Source organism: Microcebus murinus, chromosome 5 (genome assembly GCF_040939455.1).
Source record: "Microcebus murinus isolate Inina chromosome 5, M.murinus_Inina_mat1.0, whole genome shotgun sequence".
Classification (NCBI taxonomy): domain Eukaryota; kingdom Metazoa; phylum Chordata; class Mammalia; order Primates; family Cheirogaleidae; genus Microcebus; species Microcebus murinus.
Window position 1 is genome coordinate 14,035,590 of NC_134108.1, and position 24,123 is coordinate 14,059,712.

Consider the following 24,123-nt stretch of genomic DNA (forward strand, 5'->3'; position numbering starts at 1 on the left):
GTCCTTGCACAATTTTTCTCACTAGTACCACATTTTACTAATATGTAGAAAGGCAAAACTCTCATGCATGTTTTCAAAATGAGAAACTCAATTCCTTAGCCACCCAAAATAATTCATTATTAGTTAATTAATTTGCCAATACTTCTTGAGTGCTTATTAAGTGTTAGCCTCTGTGCTAGTGCTGAAGTATTAAGATGCTATGACATGACTTTTTATTGTAATTGAGTGCAGTATTTCTCACTCATGCTCTTTCTCCAGATAGAAGCTTCTGGAAAGAATTGGTTTCCTAAGGAGAGTTTCTTATTACTGATTCATAGACGAGAAGATATACCCTCTGTATATTCTCACTAACAAGATATTAGTATTGAATTTTATTTTCCCATTTTATATTATGAAAACAATAGATTTTTGGTTTGTTTTCCAAGTATAAAATGTTACAACATTTTGTTATAATGTTTTATGACATTCATTTATGCACTCAATCATCACATGTTCATCTCCTACTAGATGCCAGCCAGGTGATAGAGTCAAAATGGGGAATAACAAGGAAAATGCTGTCTTAACTGTACAGACACCAGCAACAAATAGCCCCACTGTTGCCTAATGAGGTAACAGTCAGATTCCATGCAAAACTGTTGTAGATATGATTTTCCAAGACATGATTATTCCCATTCCATTTTAAAATTTAATCTTATTAATTATAAATATCATGAATGATCAATATGGAAAAGTTGGAAAATATATACATAGAAAAGTAGAAGAAACAAAAATCATTCATTCATACCCCACCATGGGGATAGGCCAATGTTAATGGTTTAGTACATTTCCTTCTTGTTTTATTCCTCCTACTAAATTATTTTTACTCTAAAAGGAAACACAGCAAGAAAGAGGTTAGATTAATATGAAGAAAATTAATCTAGTGGAAGAACCTAATACAAGATCTAAACAATGTAGTGTTATACCATGTTCCTGGATAAGAAGACAATATCACAAAGTTGTCAAATCAGTGAAAATTAGGAAATATATTTCAGTTAACTACCACCATAAACCAAACATGCTTTGCTCTTATCTGCTTATGTTTATTTTTAATAAAGGTGGATAAAATTCTTTTAAAATTCATATGAAAGACTAAATGTTGAAAACTAAACCAAAATTATGAATAATGACCATGAGTGGGGGACTCAAACTTCCCAGAGATTAAAATATACTACACAGCTATTATAATCAAAGCAATATGTCTCATGCCTGGCAAGAGATAAATAGATCATGGAATAGAGAAAAGAATTTTAAAAATAGATATAAAACAATTTAATTTGTTAGAGAAAAGACAGTTTATTTAATATGTAATGCTTAAACAATTTGTTATCCACATAAAAACAAAATTGAACCTTCTATTTTTATGTAAATATAAATTCCAGATATTTAAAAATGCCAATATGTTAAAAATAAGAAAATAGAAACAGAATTTTTGGAAGAAAATTTTAGAATATAGGAAGTAGGAAGACTTTTTGGAGTTAGACAAAGAATCCAGAATCTTTATAGGAAGAGAGACAGATTTAATTTCATAAAATTATTTTTTTTAATTTTTTGGCAGAAAATTACAAATATAAAATCAAAGGACAAATTATTGATGGAGAAGGATTTGATATCTAATGTGATAAAAAAAAATCTATAGGAAAAGTGCTCAACATCACTAATCCTCAGAAAATGGAAATTAAAACCACAATGAGATATCACCTCACACTTGTTGAGTATCTATTATCAAAAAGACAAAAGATAACCAGTGTGGGCAAAGATGGTGTGGAGAAAAGAGAACCCTTGCACACTGTTAAGAAAATATAAATTAGTATAGCCATTATGTAAAACAGTATGGAGGTTCCCCCAAAACTTGAAAATAGAATTACTATATGCTCCAGCAATCCCACTACTGGCATATAGTCAAAGGAGATGTTAGCAGTATGTGGAAGAGATATCTGTATTTCCGTGTTTATTGCAGCATTATTCACAATAGCCAAGATATGTAATCAATGGAATTGGCCATCAATGGATGAATGCATAAAAAGTAAATGTGCTATATATACGCAATAGAATACTATTCGGTCTTAGAAAGGAATGAAATCATTCCTGTCATTTGAAACAACATGGATGAACTTGGAGGACAGTACGTTAAGTGAAATAAGCCAGGCACAGAAAGACAAAACCACATGATTTCATTCACCTTTGGAATCTAAAAAAGTTGATCTCAAAGACGTAGAGAGTAGAATAATGTTACCAGGGGCTAGGGGTGGGGGAAGGTTATGGAGATGTTGATCAAAGGATACACAATTTCCATTAAATAGGAGGAATAAGTTCAAGAGATCTATGGTTCAACATGGTGACTACAGTTAATAACAATATATTCTTGAAAAACACTAAAAGTAGATTTTAAGTGTTCTCACCACAAAAATGATAATTTTTGTGAGGTAATACATATATTAATTAGCTAGATTTAGTCATTCTACAATGTGTATATATTTTAAAACATCATATTGTACTTGACAAATACATCAAATTTTATCTATCAATTTTAAAAATCTATAATACCCAAAGCTTTTATAAATTAATAAGAAAAAAATGCAACTGTATAGGGGGGAAATGGGTCAAGGATACACATAGGTAATTGACAGATAAGAAAATCCAAAGGAACAACAATAATATGAAAAGATGTTTAACATTAGAAGTCAAGAAAATTAACAATGCTTACTCATTACATTAGCAAAAATTAGAAAGTGGGAAAACAGGGGTGCTAGTGGAAAGTGAGGAAAATGATATTCTCAACCATCACTAGTGGGATTGTGATTTGCTATGATATTTTTAGAAAATAATATGGAAAAAAAATCCATTAAAATTTAAAGATGCACATAACTTTAAACCAGCAATCCTACTTCTGGGAATTACACCATAGAAGTAAAACCATCGATACCTAAGAACATGTGTCTAAAAATATTTGTAGTGACAGTACTTTTTTTTACATGTTGAAAACTTGTCATAACAGAATGCCTATTGATAGCAGATTACTTGAATAAATTTTAGTAAATCCATACCTTATACAACTATTGAAAAGAATAAGGTAGATCTATATTTCTCAGAATCTCCAATATATGTTGTAAAGTGAGAAGACTAAGATATATTGCAAAGTGAGAAAACTAAGATACAAGGTAATACATACACACATACACACACATTAGGTACATAGCCTGACCCTACATCTTAAGATAAGCAGGGACCATTCCCCAAATATCAGTGTCTGTGTTGGTATAGGGTTGTATGACTATAGAGAAAAGAGTAGAGAATGCATATAAAGTTGTATTCATTTCTCTAAAGGGGTACAGTGAAAAGAAGAAGGGAAGAAAAAAGACATCCCCCCAAAAAAAGTCTATAGCCCAACAGAAAATGTGCATGGCACAATAACAAGAGAAAAATGTGAAAAATAGAAATTTTATCTGTTACATTAACAGAAATTATCTATTTAAGTCAATAAATAAGTTCATAGACAAGGACTAGAGATGACATACCTGAATAAAATAGTGATTTGATTTCTAAATAGGATTATGGACAATTTTTGCCTGGAATTTTTAAAGAGATCATGAGAGTTTCTGTAATATATAATCATGTTTTAAAAGGAACTAAAAGAATCTGGCAATACCCTTCAAGAGTCTTATAAATAGCTTTGCCCTTTGACCTTCTATTTCTACTTTTAGGAATTATTCTTAAGAAAATAAACAGATGTGGATAACAATGCTTGTTAAAATACCAAAATTGTGTTAACAAATTCTAACATTAAATAAATTCTACAAGATACAACACAGTTTCAACTTGCAAAATACACACACTTGTATGTGTGCATGTGTGTGTCTATTTTACATATATATCTTACACATATATACTATGTGCATACATACATAAACATACTATGTAAATTATAAATTGAAATTGTGCTATACCTTGGATTTTCATTATTATACCGTGAGAACTTTTTCATGTCATTCAATATATACATATATACACACATAAATATATATATACCTACCTACATACATATCTCTAAGAAAAAGACTAAATGAAAATGTACTAAAATATTGTTAGTGATTATCCATGGCTGACAAGAATATAGATCATTTCTATTTACATCTTTATTTTTATCTCTTTTCTAAACTTGCTGAAACCAATATGCATCCTGCAAAATGCAAAAACACAATAGCCATTTTTAAATGGAAGCATTGAAAAGGTAACAATTTCATTTTGAAAAGTAAAATGGCACTTTTAGTCCATTCTAAATGTTCAGAAGCATAACCTTCCTCTAACGCTCCTTCCACATTAAAAAGTCGTGCTAAGACTGTCAGTAACCTAAACATGTGGCTTACATCACTTGGATAAAGATTAGGGCACAGAGCCCTCTAGATTAAAAAACGGTCCCCCCCAGTATCATATAAACCCCAGAACATCACAAATCCTCACCTTTCAAGCATGAATCTGTGGGGTAGGCAGTGCTCGGGTTGCATGGAAAGTTTTTTGTATTACCTCTAGGGAACAACATTTATAATTAATTTCTTCAGATTTCCAGGTAGAGCATATTTCTATAGTTTGGTCTGAGGTCTCAAAATTGGAAACATTTCCTCCATTTTTTCTCTCCTTTCTCCTCCTGGCTAGAAAGGATTCCAGCTGAAACACAAGGCAAGGGCAGTGGTATGGGAAGGCAAACAAGGTTGCTACCAGGGACCTCGTGTGCTCTGTGGCACAGCAAGGACAACCAATAAGCTTTGTGTTCCTGTCTCAGGAACTCTACCCTGAGAGGACCCGACAGGCCGACAAGACAAACATTGACCCTTCGGCATGCTTCTACACTCCACCCTCCTTCCTACCTAGCCCTGGGAAGGCCTTTTGTTTCCTGGTTGATGCAAACAAGGATTCCGTGCTACATCTTCTCATGGCCCAGTGAGATTGAAGAAAGATCAACAGAAACGTGGGCAGGTTTCTTTCAAGCGCACTAGCCAATCTCACCTGGTGCCAGAGTGATTCGAAGAAATGCATTCTACATGTTTGAGATGAGTCAAAAATCACAAAACTTGTTTGAGGTGCTTTTCAGTTTTCAACTAGTAACAAAGTGTTATTTACACTTTGATAAGTAATAACATATTATAATTTAAGTGCCAAAACAATGGCTGCATGTTGCAAAGGGAAGAAAATGCAGGCATGGATGTGAATGTGCACGTTCTTAGCTGATCCAGCTCCTGGTGTCTGCCTTTCTCTGGTATCATGGAACTCAAACTTCCAGATGACTAAGATTTTCACTTTTGTGTGTGTATGTGTGTGTAAATATGTATATATGTGTGTGTGTGTATATATATATATATGTTTGTGTCTATACATACATATAGACACACACAAGGGCTGTCCAGAAAGTATCCAGCCATTGTTAATATTAATATAATGAGAACATATTACAAGGCTGGATACTTTCTGGACACCCATATGTATGTGACTTCAGACTGGATAGAAAATAATTCTAGTCCATCTTATTTACTCTTATGTGTCTGGTCAACAATATGACTCATAGAAAAGTAGTATCATTAACTCTGTGGCATTGTTATGCAGACAGACCAAAATAAATTGAGCAACTGCATCTTTTAGGCTCACTCAGCCCTAATCAAAATGTGTATTAGGGTTCCTGTTAGCACATATCCAGACTGATAAATTAATAAAAGAAGTCCCTTCCTCTTGCCACGTAACATAAAAGCAGGAATTACAATAAACAATACTGGAACATATTTACTGGGTTGCAATTTACTTAGAGACAAGATTAAAGTAACAAGATAAAGTCAAAACTGGGAGAAATCACAGCAAATAGGTAACAGTAAGAATGAAAATGTAGCAGAACAGTAATTTGTCCCAAATAGAGAATGGAGACACATAATGGTAGCTTATTCATCAGTGGAAATGAACACATATTGTCATATTGTAGTCAGTTCTTGATAATTCATGTGTGATTACCAATTTTGTGGATTAGTCTTCCTTCTGCCAGGCTTTGAACATCTGAGTCATCTCTTTCCATCTTTAGTTCATACAAATCCAAAAACTCCAAAATCATGTTTACCTAAATCTATGTCAAACTTAATGAGGACAGTAAAACTGATGTCATGGCTATTGTTTACTGGTCAAAAGACCCCTTCACCCCTCTATTCAGGGACCAAATCTGGTGACACATTTTTACAAGTGGGAGAGAAGTCAGCAGGGAATTGAACTTGATAAATAAAGACACTGGTCAGCTAATCTGCCTATTTTTTTTTTTTTTTTTTGCTAAGTGAAATTGATCTAGATACATATAATCTGTCAACTCTCTTAAGTATCATTGATAAACAGGAAATTATAGCCATACAATGATGAAAAACTGGAAGAGCCATTGTTCATGCCCTTTAAAGGCTGAGAATGAGAGTCTTGACTTGAATGGATGAGTTCTAAGCATGACAAGGCACACACAATGTGGACACAAATATCAATTCACAGTGGAAGTCTGAACTCCTCATTTCAATTAATTATAAATTCTTCATGGGAAGAGAACTTTCCTTTTAATACTGCTTTCATATTTCCTTCAGCATCTAAGCCCTTTGCCCATATACACACAAACTAGTAACCCATATTTACAGTGACAAAGATCTTGAGTTATTGTCTGAAGTTCAAATCTTGTGATATCATTTTTACCGGCTGGGTGGTCTTCAGCAAATTACTTGATTTCTCTAAGCCTTGGTTTGCTTCCCTGGAAAATGGGTATAATGATGCCCACCACTAGAGCTGTTGTAATGACTGAATAAGCTGTTCTCTGTAAAGCACAAAGCACTGGGACTAGCAGAAAACAGTCTGTTGGATAAGTGTACAGCTATTACTACTTCATTATAGTCACTACTTGACTGGACTCACTGACTCCAAGAATGAGAAAAGTAGACCACAAAAGAAATAAGACTTTAAAGAATTGACTTTTGTAATTGAGAGTTGGATGTTCAGAAAATGAAAGAGTGAGTTTAGGGGACAACCTCACGTGTGGCCACTACACTGACCTACGAACATAACATTCTACGTGTTTTGTTTCTTAGACTTTAGATTCTTTCTACTTACGACTAGCATTTAATATTAAGAGAGCCAAACACGTGTGAGAATGCGAGAAACACTGAAGTTCTGGGTATTGTTTATAAAGTGGAAGAACAGCAAAAATGGGGGGAAATAATCCTGGTGATACCACCTAAGTGACACAGTCACTCAGACGGACGCACAATGAGCCCTGGGTTCAGTGGCATCTAGAATCCCAGGGGTTTTGTTTCAGACTTCTTTCAAAGTCCCAGCAATAGTACAACCTTAGGCCTTTCTGCAATAATCAGTTTCGGATCTAAGACCTCAAAGTGGGAAGAGACATGCAAGACTACTCAGAGACTGACGTGTGCATACAAACACAAAAAGGAAGAAAGGGAACCATATGTTGAAAACAGAGTGGGACCTAAACTCCCAGTGATTGGCATTGGTTCTCCTCCTACCTTGTTCTGCCCCAGCCAGATAGAGGCCTCATTTATTTGTTGAAACCCTTTCTTCCCTCTTTCTTCAGTGTCTTTCTCCTTGCTGTCCAAAAGAGGAATCAAACCCACTGCAGGGAGCTGGCAAACAGCTACAGGCACTTTCTACTTGGAAGGAAGAAGCTACAGCAGCTCACCTGTTAGCACGTCTGTGACTCACAAGAGAGTTCATTCACAGCTGCCCGGACTCTCACTAGAAAGATTAGAGCTAAAATGATTTAAAATTCCTAAGCCAGAGAAGGTTTGCAAGGTGAGGTGCTTCTATACCTCCTGCAGTCAGCTGTGCTCTCGCATTGAGGCTCTGCGGTTCCCTGCGCCTGGGGAAAGCCCTGTGCCTGCAGCCTGGAAGACTGGCCTGACCAGTCCCACAGCACTTTTGAGGACAGTGTCTAAGCCTGGAATTGGTGATGTTATGTGCCATCTCGGTTAGTCACTAAGTAACGTCTTTGCCTAGAAACCTTCATTTCCTACACAGCAGGGGAGACAGAGTCCAGCTAAAAAATTTCCTGAAATACTTCACCAAAACAGCCCAGTTCTACAATTAGGGAGTTACCACACTGAGCAATATATGCCAATTTGGTCCTTAGTGAATTCGGGTTTAGTCTACCAGCATTTCAAGCTGATTGGCAGGCAGACCTCAGTCCCCCCCACACACTCCTCCTCTTGCAATTTGGGCAGGTTATATAAAAATTAGCCTTAGGTATTATTCAGGTGACTCAGACTTCCTGTGCTTTGGAACATTTTGAAGGCTAGCATAGTATTTACAAATCAGGGGGGGCTTTTAATCTTTTATATCACATGCCTGCTGTTGGATTCACAAACTGCTAAATAAATACACGGCCTCTCAAGTTGGCTTCTAGGCAATGTGACATTTTGTACTTTCATTGTAATATAGGCATGGCTTTTCAAGAGGTTTGTGAACTAGTTTAAAAATGTTCTATGGAGGAAATGAGAAATGGACTTGAAGGTCAGCAAGTTATTTTCTCTTTTAAATTTCAAATAAAAATTATGTGATTATTTGGTGACCACAAATACAAGGGAAATGCCTACTTGTCCACCTAAATGGCTTTTCTTTTCCCTTATGAAACTGCCATTTGTCACTCTGGATAATTAAATTCAATAAAAATGTTTCTTACTTATTGAGAATGTAAAAATCATGTCTCTATTTTAAGGTAGGTCACTGAATATATAAAGTCTGTATTCAGATGATGTTCTCCTATTTTAGGGTTAAATTAAATGCACATTCACATCTTTGCTTCTTATTAGCACCATACATCTGGCAAGAGAAGAAGGAGATTGTGAAATTCAAATCAGGAAATATTTCCACTTGCTAGCAGCTATGGTAAAGCTTTGATGACAAAAAAGAATGAAATAAAAAAGCTTTAAAAAAAAGTCTGGGGCCAGGCGCGGTGGCTCACGCCTGTAATCCTAGTACTCTGGGAGGCCGAGGCAGGCAGATTGCTTGAGGTCAGGAGTTCGAAACTAGCCTGAGCAAGAGCGAGACCCCGTCTCTATCATAAATAGAAAGAAATTAATTGGCCAACTAATATATATAGAAAAAATTAGCCGGGCATGGTGGCACATGCCTATAGTCCCAGCTACTCGGGAGGCTGAGGCAGTAGGATCACTTGAGCCCAGGAGATTGGGGTTGCTATGAGCTAGGCTGCAGCCACAGCACTCACTCTAGCCTGGGCAACAAAGTGAGACTTTGTCTCAAAAAAAAAAACAAAAAAAACAAAAGTCTAGGTTTTTTGTATTTAACGAACTATTGAGCATTGTAGGAAAATTGGTTAACCTCCCAGATAACAGGTAAAGAAGCCTCATCCACATAGTGGATGCAGGGATTTTTTTTTTAATGGTGGTAGTTCATGGAGTGTATCCTATATTTAAATTCAAGAAAAACACATAGAATTCTCATCAGACAGCAGGTATACTGTTAAGGCCCTGGCAGTACATGCTAGATAATCAAAGAAATTAAATAAAAAATCATTCTCCAAACTGATGGCCAAAGTAGGTCTTATGAATTCATGGACGAAATCAGGAGAGAGAAAGGGTAAACTAATATGTTCACACATACCTCAGTGGTGGCTCAAAATTCAGAGTAATATCTACATCCTTTCTCAAAAAGAGCTGTGCTGGGATTGGGCACTTCAGTCCTGAACAACGTGAAGAGATTTTTGTGCCTAAGTCTTTCTAGTTGGCTTCTTCCGGTTGCTTTTTTAACAAAGAAGGGAACAGTGGTATGATTTCTAAAGATTTCCTTAATTAAAGCTGGTTTGATTCCCAACTTAAAGGAAATAATGTGGTTAAAAATAAAAGTAATCTCACGTATCAGTTAAAAATGAAAGTATCTCATGAAAGAATCAATGTTTCGCTTATCTGTTCAGATCAAATTCCTTGATCATATTCTTTTGCAAAGCTAAGTGGTGCATAAGTTATTTACCATCGATGGAATTAGCAAGCAATTATTCATTTACGCACAGGCCATAATCCATTCTATCAACCCTGGGTCAGGGAATGACTTCTATTTCTGTAACTCCTGGCCCATAGTATTTCAAATCACATGTTCAGCAGCAGAGAGGAACCTGCTATGGTTGCATAGCATGGTTCTACCACAAAGATGCAGACAGTAGTGTATGATGGAAAATGTAGTCACAGCACAGAGAGAGTAAGGAATTTGGCAATGCCATTCAATATACAACTTTATAAAACGACTTTCTTAATCCTTACTTGTATGTCAAATTCTTGAATGAGTGTGCTTCAAGAGTATTCCATGGGGCATTTTTTTTTTCTGTGTGTTTTAAACATCAGCCTGAGCTATTAAAAAGTGGCCCTGGGTTATTTTTTGTTTTGTTTTGTTTCTAAAATGTTGTATAACGGCTTCGAATGTTCAGACATGATAGAGTGAAAAAAAAAAAACTTGTTTAAGTCTTAACTTTGTTTTTCCATCTAAAATATTAGTGTGCCTGTGTTTTCTCCTACTTCCAGGCAACAGTGAACCTAATTTACAAACTTTATCAGTTAAAAAAACAACAAATGGAAAATTTCACATTGAATTAAGGAGTCTTTAGAATTAGCAGGTGCACACTGGCAGATTTATAGGGGCTATGGACTGATAGCTATATTTTAGGACTGGGAAACATCTGCTGAAAGGAAGTAGTTTTTGGTTTCTATATCAAATAGAAGGAAAAAACACCATACCGATTCTGAAGCTTTGGTAGTTGTTTTTTCTAAAAGCCAAAAAGTCATGCAAATCCTATTCTAGTGGGCTTGTATATGTCATTGCTATGTTCTAGTAAAATTAAGGAGATATGGAAATTGCCACAGGAGGAAATGATAAAGGTAAGAGAACATCAGAATTTTTAATGGAAAATTCATAAACATGTGCTGTGAAGGAAAAAAAGGTTAATTAAATACAACATCAAACTAAACTACAAAAGAAACTAGTTTTTTCTGCACAGGTCAGATTATATAGTCTTCCTCCACCACTTCAACCCAGTAATAAAAAATAGTGAAATCCAATCCCTGGACATACTCAGAAGTAGACATGTCACAGATAATAATACAGATATGGACAAATTTTACACAAACATGCAACAACATTGGTAATGAACTTTTTGTTTTTATCCCAGCTTTTTAGTCTTGCTCTATAATAAATAACTCCATGAAGCAAAGAATTGGCTGTGATTCAGTAAATCTGAACTGTGGACACTGACCAAATTGTTTGACATTCTGCCTCCACCCCTTAGCCTATTTTCAGTCCACATTTTCCCTCCATGGTGACTTTCTGGTTATATATTATCTGGTTTGGCTGTCTTTACTGCCCACTTCAGATAATTGCTCAACTTTTCACTCTGCTTCTTGCTGGGTAAGCTTGACCTAAGAGAATGGATGAAGAAAGAGCCAGCATTTTCCTTTGATCTCTCAGAACTCAGGATTCCATTATATAATCTACCATAAATTCTGGTAGTCAAGATTGACATCAACTTCCAAACTTACCATGATCTGACACTCCTAATGATTCATTATGAATTCTGACATTTCTCAACTAATATGAACTCAATACTTCAGTGTGTCAGTGATAAGACATCTTTCTTAATTGCTGTCTCAATATTTTTGAGGGTTTCCTTGATTAATTTTTCTCTTCTGCAATCTAAGCTTCATAAGCCAAATGTTCTAACTGACTATCTGTCTCTAAGGTTTAAGCTCACAGATGTTTCCTTGTGACCATGGGCAAATATCACTTTTCTGAAAACAGGTTTGATAAATAAAATTGGCAATAAATTTAGAACTGAAGAGCTGGATAAAGAAATCAAGTACAGTCCACGTTAGTTACGCTTTGGTAAATCCACCGACCTGTCCAGTATACCCGATGAGAATGGATTCTAGGAATCCCATCAACAAACTAAAATCTTCAGTAATCACAAAACCTCCTTCTGTGGACGGTATAAATCTCTTTCCCTACTGAACATATTACTGTGGCTTCTAACAAGTAGAAAATTGGCACATTGAAATTTCACTTCTATTCCAAGGGTGGAGGGAGGAGTGAAATGGACAGACTCCAGCTGCTGAGAAAGAAGTGAAGCCAGGGCCCTTCAGAGTTCAAATGAGAATAACGTGTCAACTGTTCTAAGTGACTAATGCTCCACTACGTTCATACCACTTATGCAACACCAATGCCATAGCAAGCAGGAGGACTTTGCTTTTTGCATTTTGCTTTTCCTAGAAAACATTTTCCCATGAATCCTTTCCTTCACAAATTAGATTTGAAGTACCCATTTGCTTGATTTCTGAAGGCTGAATGATCTGGAGGAATAATACACCAACAAACCAACATGAGCAACATTCTCCCTGCTGAACATGACAATCTCATCTTCCCCCGGTACTTCTCTGCTCAAAATTCAAAGCCCAGGCACCGTCCACCAGGGAACATTCTCAGGGATGTAGTGTTATCACTTGAGATTTATTGTAACTGAGATTACATTATTTGGTGTGCTTGGCCTCACCTCCCACCCCACCCCCGGAAGGTCCACACCTGTTTCTTTTTTGTTGCCCTTCCCTTTTATTTCTCTTAGAAGAGAAGAACAAAGAAAAAGAGAGAAAGCACACTCTCTCTCCTTCTCCCCAGCCTCCAATCACTGAATGTAGCATTCCCATTCCAATAAACAGAAAGCATTTTGGACAGCTGGAAGACATATCATAGTCTTCCTTGCCAATCAGAGTCCTAAACCAAGAGAATGATAACCCATCTGTCTTTTATTCCCAGCACAGACACCTATGGGTTTGATTATGCTTCTGATATTAGTATCTCAAGTCGCTGTTATAAACAGAGGTTGCTGAAGGCAAGAACTATAGGATCATAAAATGGTATAGCCACACGAAAAATACAGTTCCTCTGGTCCAAGGCTTTAATCCATTTTGCAAGGGAAATGCAAAGGACTCAAAAGCCAAGGACTTTTTTGTTCAGTATCCAACATAAAGTACCTATTTAGTAACCATAAGCAATCTTAATCCTAAATCTGATATAAATATGACTATTTTCTTCTGTAGCTATATCTTGTCCAAATACAATAATTTTATTATGAAAATATTCCAAGCAATTAATATTTTATACATATGAGGTACACTACTTTTCAAAGTCCTACAACTGAGTTTTCATCGTATTGCCAGCATAATCTTTTGATGGACACGTGGTAGATGTTAAATCCATTTTACAGTTAGAAAAACAGAGCACTGAGCTTCACACTTGTTTGTAAGCACATCAGTGGCAGGGTAATATCTTTTGACTCCCAATCCACCACTTTCTCCCTTAGCTGTCTTTGGGACAAACTTGTCACAACCATAAACAATCCTGATTTCAAAAAGCCAAATCCTAAAAGATTTTTTGAATTGGGTTGCACCTCTCTTGAAGCATTCCAGGGCCCTTCAAATTGATGCCCTCACTCTTCCTCTGAAAATTTGAATCTACACAGTATATTCCCACTGTTAAGTCTTTATTTCATTCCAACCCTACATCAAGATCTTTAATGGCTACACTGTAAAGTCCAAGCTACCCAATGGGACATTTAACTCTCCATTCCTTAAAAAAAAAAAAAAAAAAATCTCCTAGCACCTCCCTATGCTTTTCTTAACTATGTTCCTGCCAAACTAGCTAATGGTTCCCCAGAACTTTCCCCTATCCCATGCCTTTGACTATGCTCTTCCCCTTCCTCATATCTTCCTGTGTAAAGATAACCCATCCTTTAAGGTCACAGTCAAATGTCATGTCCCACTGGTAACTATCCGTAACCACCCCGCACCAACCCAGGAATACCTTCCCTCTTCGTGTGTCCTCACCAAGGAGGCACTTGTCACATTCTACTCCACTCGGTCTTATTATTTGACATTATGGCATAAAGTACATATTATCGTTATCCTGTAATAGTCCTATGGCATATTATGTCCCCTACTGATCATAGCTGATAGAGATTGTGCAGGCATCAAACAACTTGTCAAGCTCAAACACAGCGATCCTGTACGGAAAACCAGTGTGCACCAGGCACTTCCTGAGGCACTAGGGCGCAAACCTGAACAAAGCCCCATCTTTGCACCTCAAGCTCTTCCAGTCTGGCTGGGAGCAGAGACTCTAGGACAGACCTTAATAAACCACAGCAGGGTGCTTGTAAATATTACTCATTCCTTAAATAAAATTAGAAAAAGAATTTAACAGTATGGGTCAAATTGAACCATATTAGATCCTGAGTAAACTTAACCCCTAAATATTCTTTACTCCATGCAAGTAGGATTTCCATAACATTCCTTATGGAAACAAAAAGCAATTTATACCTGTTCAGTCAGTGCCCTGGTTGTGGACAACCTGACTTACTGCGTTCCACACTTGCAAACAGGCTCCCAAGGCTCCCCATAAGGATAATTTATAATTAAATAATTAAATTAATAATTCAGGAATTAGTTTCTTCTGCACGTGTAAACATTAGGTCAGTGTTAGCCTTCAATATTCTTTTTTGAAATTTCTTCTATCTCCTATCTAAACTTTTTGTATGAGTTTGTTTGCATGTTCTGTTTGTTTGAATTGAAAGAAACAGCACAATAGTTTCTGTAACATTATTTCAGTGCAGAGACATTATAATTATTATGATTATTATTACAGTATTACTCTGTATTATTACCATGCATGAGCCATTATAGTATTATTATTATTATTATTACCACATATGCACTGTTAATCAGTGATCCAAGTTACATACAAATCCAACCTAAAGACATTCTCAAGACTATATCTTGTCTATAACCCAGGACCACCTGTGCTTGTCACATAGTTTTAAAGTGAAATATATTTACATGGATTTTTATACATGATGTGATCATCTTCATTAAGCACCTTTCTTTATATGGTTTTGAGCAAATGAATTGTGACAAAAGATGGGTTGTAGTAAAAAAAGAAATTAGAGTTCAAAACACAAATATTTTCTATCAGATAAACACAAAATTTCTTGGATTTCTTGGTGTCTTCATTGAAATTCTGAAAGGAAAGACCATAAGACATTGGAAAGACCAATAAGACCATTTCTACGAACAGCAGAGGGAGGAAGGGTCTGAGAAACGCAGATCACCCATTTGCAAAAGGACCTTGATGGCTTCTTCTGAGCCAATCTACAAAAGGAGATTTCTTTAGGGGGCTCTGCCACTGACCATTTGACGACAAGATGGTTTGATGAGATCTGAGGGGGGAAAACAGTCAAAAACCCGGTGGTACTCTGCTATTCTGGCAAAGGACACCCACCCACCCTTCCACCACTGCATACTCTCAGTTCTTTGGAAGAATAAACCAATCCACCTCTCATGCCTGTTTCATAGCACCACACCCAGGGTACCCTCACTCACTTGGTAACAAGACTTGACATGTAGCTAAGTAATAATTGATGCATTCCATATAACTATTTGCATTTTATAAAAGTGAACTTTTTACGAAGCTTTTTTACATGCATTAATTCATTTAATCCTCATCAGTAGCTGCAAAAACTTCTGTAAGTTAGATATCATTATTCCCATTTGACAGATGAAGATATAGAAGCTGCAGGAGAGTGTAATATTATTTCCTACCAGCCCCAGATGCTCAGCTTGCCTCTCCAAGGAAAGATTCATATTGATCAGAAATTTAAAAAATGAATACTCTATCAAGTAATGCTGAGAGCACGCTCTTTGGAATTAAATGAGTTTGTCTTCAAGTCTTAGGGCTGTCATTTATAACGCTGTGTAACATTGGACACACTACCTATCTTTCACAGCCTTGGCCTCCTCATTTGTGCAATGGGAATCATAGTGTTTACCACTTGTTGTGAGGATTGCATGTGATAATACCAATAAAAAGCATTGCACAAAGTAAGAGCTCCCCAAATGTTAGATGCTAATTTAATTGCTATTATTACCACCTCATGGGCACTAAATATATGTTATGGGGCCAGTAAGGGAGAGATTATCTCAGGTCTTTGGTACTATGTGGAATTAGAAAGTTATTGCACAACTCTATGTGTGCATAGATTAAGACACTGCCCAATGAAGAAGAAAAATGCTTTAAAAATCCCCCAAATATATGTGAAAATGAATGTGAAACATTTGTAACAAATTCTTGACATGCTTATCTTAGCATGATCTTTGCTACCCTTCTCATCACAAAGATCGTCCCAAAGGAGAGGACTACTGCAGGCAAGGGTATGGGAGGTTTCTGGGCTTTCTCTTCCAACACTTTATGCTCATTCCAAAAGCAGCAGCATTTCAACAAGTGGTACACTCCGCTGGCTAAATTTACTGCCCTTTATTTTTCAGATAAAGTTCCCAGTCACAGTCAGAAGTGCATAAACTCCTAGCAGCTACGGTGCTGACCTCAAGTTCTTTCATTTACTAAACACATATAGAGTACCAGGCACTGTACTAGGCTTAGAATAAAACTGACCTCTTCATATTAAGTTTCTTACACTTGAAGACTGCAAGCAGTTTAATTAGTGGTTTGATCTCATTTATAACCTATAATTATATCTGGTGGCTACTCTTAGTACTCCTATTTTGCAGATGAGAAATTTGAAGCCAGAGGTGGACTAATTTGCCTGAAATTGCACAGCTAGCAAGTGGTGGACTCAGGCATTTCCCATGGATTTGAATTGAAGTACTTAAGGTCTGAATCCTCACCAGAGAGTTATCTGCGGTGAAAAAGCTAGGCAGAGGTATAAGCTTTCTAGCAGAATATTTTTTAAGCGTGAATGGATAGCACAAGCCTTGTCACCCTCTCAAAGGGTCACAGATTTTCAGACAGAAAAATGTTATACTTCTTAGCACCATAAAACCCACTGATGTGCCAGGTTCTGCTCTTGTGGTCCAGGGAGCATGATCTGGAGGAAATCTAATGAGATGCTGCCCAGAAGGCAAGCAAGCCATCGTCACCACTACCTTCAGCAAACGCCGCCTATAACATGCTTGCCTTTAAAAAAAACACTTTATTGAACACTGTGCAGAGGGCTTATGAGCTGATGTCTCTTTCTTAGGGAATAACGATGGAAACTCTGCCCTGATACAGGGGAATGGCAGGCCCACATCTCAATAGCCGTGAACCAAGCATGTGCTGTCAGTCATTTATAAACAATGTGGATCATCTACTTGGAGCTGGGTCATTCTCTTTCTTGCCCCTTTTGCCTCGGAGCCAATCTGCAACCATGGAGCAGAGCTGTTCTCTATTCAAAGCAAACTAAACTCGGCCACCAGGCCTTCAGCCTGAGCAGTCGTTCTGACCAACTGGGCTAAACAGCTACAGACGAATACTCAGAGAAGACCCACAGATAACCATGTGAATATCATGTGAACAGCTATACTGTACAGAGCTTTAGAGTGTGAGGGGGAAAGCATAAAATAGCTAGCTCTAAATCCTAAACCTAATAAAAGACACAGAGTTCAAGGGAATAAAATACTTTTGACTTTGTTCTTGCTGCAAGTTTAAGACGCATGAACTTTATCCTTTTCCTTGACTGTCATGAGCAATGAAACAAAAAAAATACCTCCAAGTGTCTAAGAAAAATATCCTGGTAGTAAATATGACTGTTGCATGCTTATTCAAAATTGTTTTTGTTTTTTCCCCCTACATTTCATGTCTTTTGATACCTACATTATTTTTATTTCTAATTTCTTAGAAAATCTAGCAACCACTACAGGACTGTATCCCACCTCCACAGCGTCACAGCCATGCATTCCAAGGCCCAGTGGGCAGTCTTCATAGGATATTAACAAAATCAGACCAAACCTTTGCTTCTAAGAAATGGGAAAGGAATTTATGGAATATAAATGGACTTTGGACTCTAGATCTCAAACGTTCCCATCCAACTTAATTTCTTTTGGTTTTCTGTGCATTTTAAGATTCAGTTCAAATATTTCTGCCTGGTATTCCTAAGTTTATCCTCAACATTAAAATATATATATATGACATATATATATGTCATATTCAAAACAGATGAGTTTCCCAGCAACCTCATACTGAGAGTCGCTTTGCAAGCCTATTAGATCTGGCCCATGAAGCCATTAAAAAATCTGGCACCTTTGAACAGGAATCATTGCCATGATCACAAGTCCTGATAAAGCCCAACCCTTATATTAAGTAAATCTTCAAAAAAAATTTTTTTATAATCATGTTGGCTTCCATGGGCACATCTGAGATAACGAATACTGCTTACCTTCTTGACAAAGCATGAAACTTACAACTTACCGAACATTTCCTGAAGCATGTGGCATTCCCCTAACCAAAATGAAAGTATCTTGCCCTGTCTTTCGTGACTGCCACATCCTTACACGAGTAGCACATTACTAGATGTGGTGGAGTCATTATGAACATACCATCCTGAGCAAAAAGCAACCTATAGATTTTGTAAAAAAAAATACATAAACAGAAAACTGAGACAGCAGGACAGAAAAGAACTTGCCTAAAATCATAGGGCAATTTCTAGACACGGTGGTTCATTCTTGTATTGCTAGATTGCGTATCTTTTCAGAAAACTTGACTGCCTTTTAGGAAACAAATAATGGCTTATTCCGATTGCTCAGTTCAAACTTACATAAGTTAGGGCACCAAAGATTTAGAAAACAGATACTATGTTTATGCTAGTCCGAGATCAGTCCAATTAAGAACTTTTAAAATTTCAACATGGTTCAACAATGCAGAAATCTCATAGCAGAGCTGGAACCAAAAAATATGTTATCTGGGACAGGCAGGCAGCCTGTCAGCACTGCACTAAGAAAAGGGTAGTCGGATTGCCCTGTGACTCAGCTGAATATTAATGCAAAAGTGAATTTCCACTGAACCAAGTTTAGACGTAACATTTTAACATGGAAGTAATACTTGCCAGCAACTTTGCAAAATATCCCTGGAGCAGTAAGAGAGGAGGGAACATCTTTTAAGATGAGAGGTAAGCTCATGCTTGTAAATAGTAGCACATTATAGCAAAAAGGAAAAAAATGAGAAGAAGAAAGAGGAGTACCTACTTGAAGAGAAGAATGTCACTCAGAGACTGTCCTCTGATGCTATAGAATGGGCAGGAGGAAGAGGCATGAACCTTTCATGCCCGTTAAAGAGCTTCTGAGCATGGAGCCAGCATTTTCAGTTTTGGTGGAATCCGTTCTGAGGCTGTAGACAGGAGATTGTTATGACCATGAAATTAGGAAATGCTGTAACTCAAAAATAAAGAACTAGCACCACCATTTGACTGGGATTGGAAAATCTCCTTTAAAAAATAGAGGAGGGGGTGGCCTTCCTTTCTCCAAGCCAGGCCTGATTCTAACCTTCTTAGCACTTCCGTTAAGATAGACATTTAGGAAGAGCTAAATCATCCATTAATCTGCCTGAAATTCTTTTTTATGTACTCCAGCAGATTTTTCTCTCTGCTCATAATAAAGCTTGAAGTCTCGACAGGCATGTGGGGCTGGGGAAAAAAATCGTTCACTCAGCACATAAATTCTGTTGATCCAAAATTAGCTAAACTAAAAGCGGAGGTGAGGAACCGTCTTCTGTGAGTGTTTTGGTCACTTTCCTTCAACCATTGATTCAACAACCACTCTGCACGTCTTGTCACTGATTAATTAGGTTCCTGACCTTGGTAACCTGCACAGGTTTTGCTTCTCTCAGACTCTTCAGCCCTTTCTTCCGCCGTGTGATCTTGCCACAAACTGCCTGGCATTTCTGTAGCAATTTAAAAGTTTTTAGGATGTTTGTTTGTTTATTTATTTTTAACACAGAGATAAACATTCTAAAGTAGAAAATGGGCTTAAAAATAATATTGAAATTGTAATAGCTTTTAAAGTCTGCTGTGGTTCATTTAGTGTGTACTTTAAAAGGCTTTGTAAAATATACTAGTTTTTTCTATTCTTGAGAAAATCTACAAGTCTGGAGAAAGGATGGTTTTCTGGAGGTGAGAATGGTGGAGAAGAGGAGGAGGAAGGGTCTCTCTCTTGCCTTATTTCTCAGTCTCTGAACGTAGACTGACCACTGTTGAATAGGAGATGCATCTCAAAATTGAATACCAAAACTCATAATCAATGCTTTAAACAATTTTGAAATAAATGATTTTAACTATCTTCAGTCTTCTCTAGAATTGTGAATTAGCCCATAAAGTAACTTGAATATGCCAATTTGTCTGAGATTAACTTTCCCAGACTATATAGAGCAGGACGTATTTTAGTTAATATGTAAAGTATTTAATTTCAAGTTAGCAAACATAAAATTTCAACAAGATTCACCTACATAAGGAATAATTACATATGCTAATGCATTATGAGTGTTTTGTTAGCTTTTATTGTTTTTAGTACGATTTCTGGTGAAAGGGAAATTATTTAATAAAATGCTCTGAACAGTTTAAATGTTTTGAAAGCAAAATATTTTTTCTAAATGAATTAAAACCCTCAATTATTTTATTTGCCAGAATGGGTGAACTCTGCTTTTAGCCACTTGTTAAAATCAGTTGTGCACATCAATACAGAGAAAAAAATTACAGCAACAGTTTTCATAATCCAATGAATTCTGAACTAAAGGGTATAGATCATTTCTTTTTCATTAGAAAATATAAATTTATAGCATACATTTTATATAAAATATAAATTAGATTATCCTTAAAAAACTATTTTTGATATTCATTTGCATTCTATATGTGCTTTCTTCAGTGTGATAAGATAAAAAATAATAGCAAATGTCTTCAGGACATACACAGTCACCCCTCAGTTGTGGGGTGGGGGAAGGAGAATTGGTTCCAGGACAAGTTCCTGGTATAAAGTGGAGTAGTATATACACGTAACCTATGCACATCCTCCCATTTACTTTAAATCATCTTTAGATTATTTATAATACCTAGCACAATGTAAATGCTAGATAAATAGGTTTTGTGCTATATTGTTTAGGGAATAATGAGAAGGAAAAATGTCTGTACATGTTCAGTACAGATGCATTTTTTCCAAGTATTTTCAATCCATGATTGGTTGAATCTATGGATGTGGTACCCACAGATATGGATGGCCCATGTACTAGGTGTCGAATACTATTCCAAGCACTTTCACAACAACCCAGTGAGGTAGGTACTACCAGAAACCTATTTTACAGATAAGGAAACCATGGGAAACTGGGATTAAGTACCTATACCAGCTACATCCAGGGTTCAAACTCAGGTGGACCAACTGAAGCCCCCATGGTTTAATACTCCACTGCAGAATCTGAACCAGCACATGGAATTATGCACAAGGACACACCATGGGAACACAAATGCTTTGTATGTATCATGGGATGAAAAGGTTCAGAAGTTTATTAGTGATTAGGTAATAACAGTTTCATCAGATTGATACAAAAAGGTTATTAGGAATCATTTTGAAGTTTATTGTTCTAATGAAATCACTCAAAGTAAAAATGAGTGCTTGGACTAACACTGTTTTAAAATATTCTGTGCTTTCATATAGAGAACAAAACCTCCTTTGAGGAAAAGTGTCTAATTAACTTATATTCATCATTATTAGACTGAATAATTTTTAAAAAACTTGGACCTGATCAAATTAAAAAGCTTCTGCACAGCCAAAGCAACTATCACTAGAGCAAATAGACTACCTATAGAATGGGAGAAAGTATTTGCATGCTATACATTGATGAAGGGCTGAGAACTAAAATCTATATAGAACTCAGGAAAATCAGCAATAAAAAATCAAACCACCACATTAAAAAGGACATTGACATAAACAGAAACTTTCAAAAGAAGATAAACTAATGGCCAACAAACACATAAAAAAATGTTCATTGCTAATCATCAGGGAAATGCAAATCAAAACCACAATGAGATATCACTTAACTCCAGTGAGAATGCCTTTTATCAAAAAGTCCCAAAACAGAAAATGTTGGCATGGATGCAGAGAGATAGGGACACTCAGACATGGTTGGTGGGACTATAAACTAGTACAACCTCTATGGAAAGTAATATGGAGATACTTCAAGGAACTAAAAGTAGAACTACCATTTGATCCAGCAATCCCACTACTGGGTATCCATTCAAAGGAAAAAAAAACATTCTATAAAAAACACATCTGCACTCAAATGTTTACAGCAGTACAATTCACAATTGCAAAGATGTGGAAATAACCCAAGTGCCCATCAATACATGAATGAATTAACAAAATGTGGTATATATATATACCATGGAGTACTACTCAGCTATAAAAAATGACGAACTGCCTATTGTATTATCCTGGATGGAGCTGGACCCATTCTTCTAAGTGAAGTATCGCAAGAATAGAGAAACAAGCATCACATGTACTCACCATTAAATTAGTACTAATTGGTCAACACCAATGTGCACATACGGGAAGTAACATTCACAGGGTGTTGGGCACAGGAGGCGGGTGGAGGAGGGGACAGGTAAAATCCACACCTAATGGATCTGATGCACACTCCCTGGGGGATAACCATGCTTGTGCTTGTCAGGTGATGCAAAGGCAATTTATGTAACCTAAGCATGTATGCCTCCATAATTCTCTGAAATACAAAAAAAAAAAATTCCTTAGCCTTATTTCCAACTGTTTAGATCAAGAAGCAGGCAGCTTTTCTTACCCTGAAATCCTACCCATATCCTATCCTACTGTTTAGATCAAGAAGCAGGCAGCTTTTCTTACCCTGAAATCCTACTTCTTCCATTATTGTTTACAAATCACATTCTTGTCTGAGCTCAACTATTTTTTTCTAATATATTGCAAAACCGACACACACAACTAACATTCTGTTTCCAACCTCTTCCCTCACCTGTGAGATAAATGAAGAGGATTCTGAAAGCCTGAAAATGGAAAGATTTGTGGTCCTTCAGGCATTGCTTAGAGGAGAGAAACCCAGGAGAACCAGTGGACTAGCAATGCCCATGTGTAATCAAGAAATATAATTTTATTGCATTAAGCCACTAACATTTAGGAACATTTTGTTAAATACATTTTCTTGGTCAGAAAAAAAAACAAATAAGAAAAAAGGAACAACTTCAATGAAATGGTATAAGACAGTGGAATTGAAACAAACACAGGACAAATTTAATCTCGTAAGTATAATTCAGAGAGGTATCATGCCATTACACCTGGTTCCCTCACACACATTTTTCAAATGAAAAATAAAGCCTGACATTTCATCAAAATCATGCTATCCACTACATTGTTATTTTTTAAAAGAGGGTCAACATACACATTCCCTTATAGTGTCACATTATTTATTAAGAAACACAACAATGAAAATCTAGCAATTTTTCCAGGTTCTAACCTTTTATTGATACATTCTCCCATTCCAGAAGTAACTACTAACAGCCTGGTTTCCACAAGCAAAGTAAAGCAGAAAATTGATGCAATCTGTCTGGGTCATTCGAACACAATCCTACTGTGATCCAGGTGATTCAGGCTAAAATAAAAAAATCAGGTTTTTGATTTGAAGTATGTGTTTTTGTCTGACACCCCAGATGATAGCAGAGTTTGGGATTCTGTTACATAGTCAATGGCCAAAATTCTTCATTTGTTCTTATTACCAAAGACACTTCCATTGGGCACTGCTCAAAATATTATCTCAATTCCATCACTCTATGAAAGCAGCTCTGAGCTTCTAGTTTCCCTCACAAAGAACAACCAAAATTGAAACTCTGCTTAGCTGGAGATATTGATCAGTACCCAACAACCTACTCACTATTGTTCTAAGGAAAATTGCTCTGCACTCAGCTCCTGTCGCCTAGACAGCCAAGTTAAGTACACATGACCCCCTCCATCTCACCCCCATCTCCGATTACAGCTAATTAGACCACAGTGAGGCACCAGACCAAAGAACAGCCAATCTATAGACCTGCCGGTGACCTAGGACATGAACAAATGTGAAGAAGATGCACTTGGCCAATCACATTCAAGCTTTCAGTAATACGAGTTTGCAAACCTACACTGAGCTAGTCAGCCACAAAGGTAGGAAGGATGTCTTGGGATAGAGTGGAGGCCATCATAAGCAAAG

The 24,123-nt window shown here is 36.6% G+C and overlaps 1 protein-coding gene across 1 annotated transcript in view; it reads right to left on the reverse strand.

Moving 5' to 3' along the window:
- ESR1 (estrogen receptor 1) overlaps positions 1-19,275 on the reverse strand; it is a 349,291-nt gene extending 330,016 nt beyond the window's left edge. Inside the window, exon 1 of the mRNA XM_020287265.2 lies at positions 19,119-19,275. The gene's annotated coding sequence lies outside the window, so the exon portion shown is untranslated. The remainder of the gene's footprint in view (positions 1-19,118) is intronic.
- Between the last annotated feature and the right edge of the window lie 4,848 nt (positions 19,276-24,123).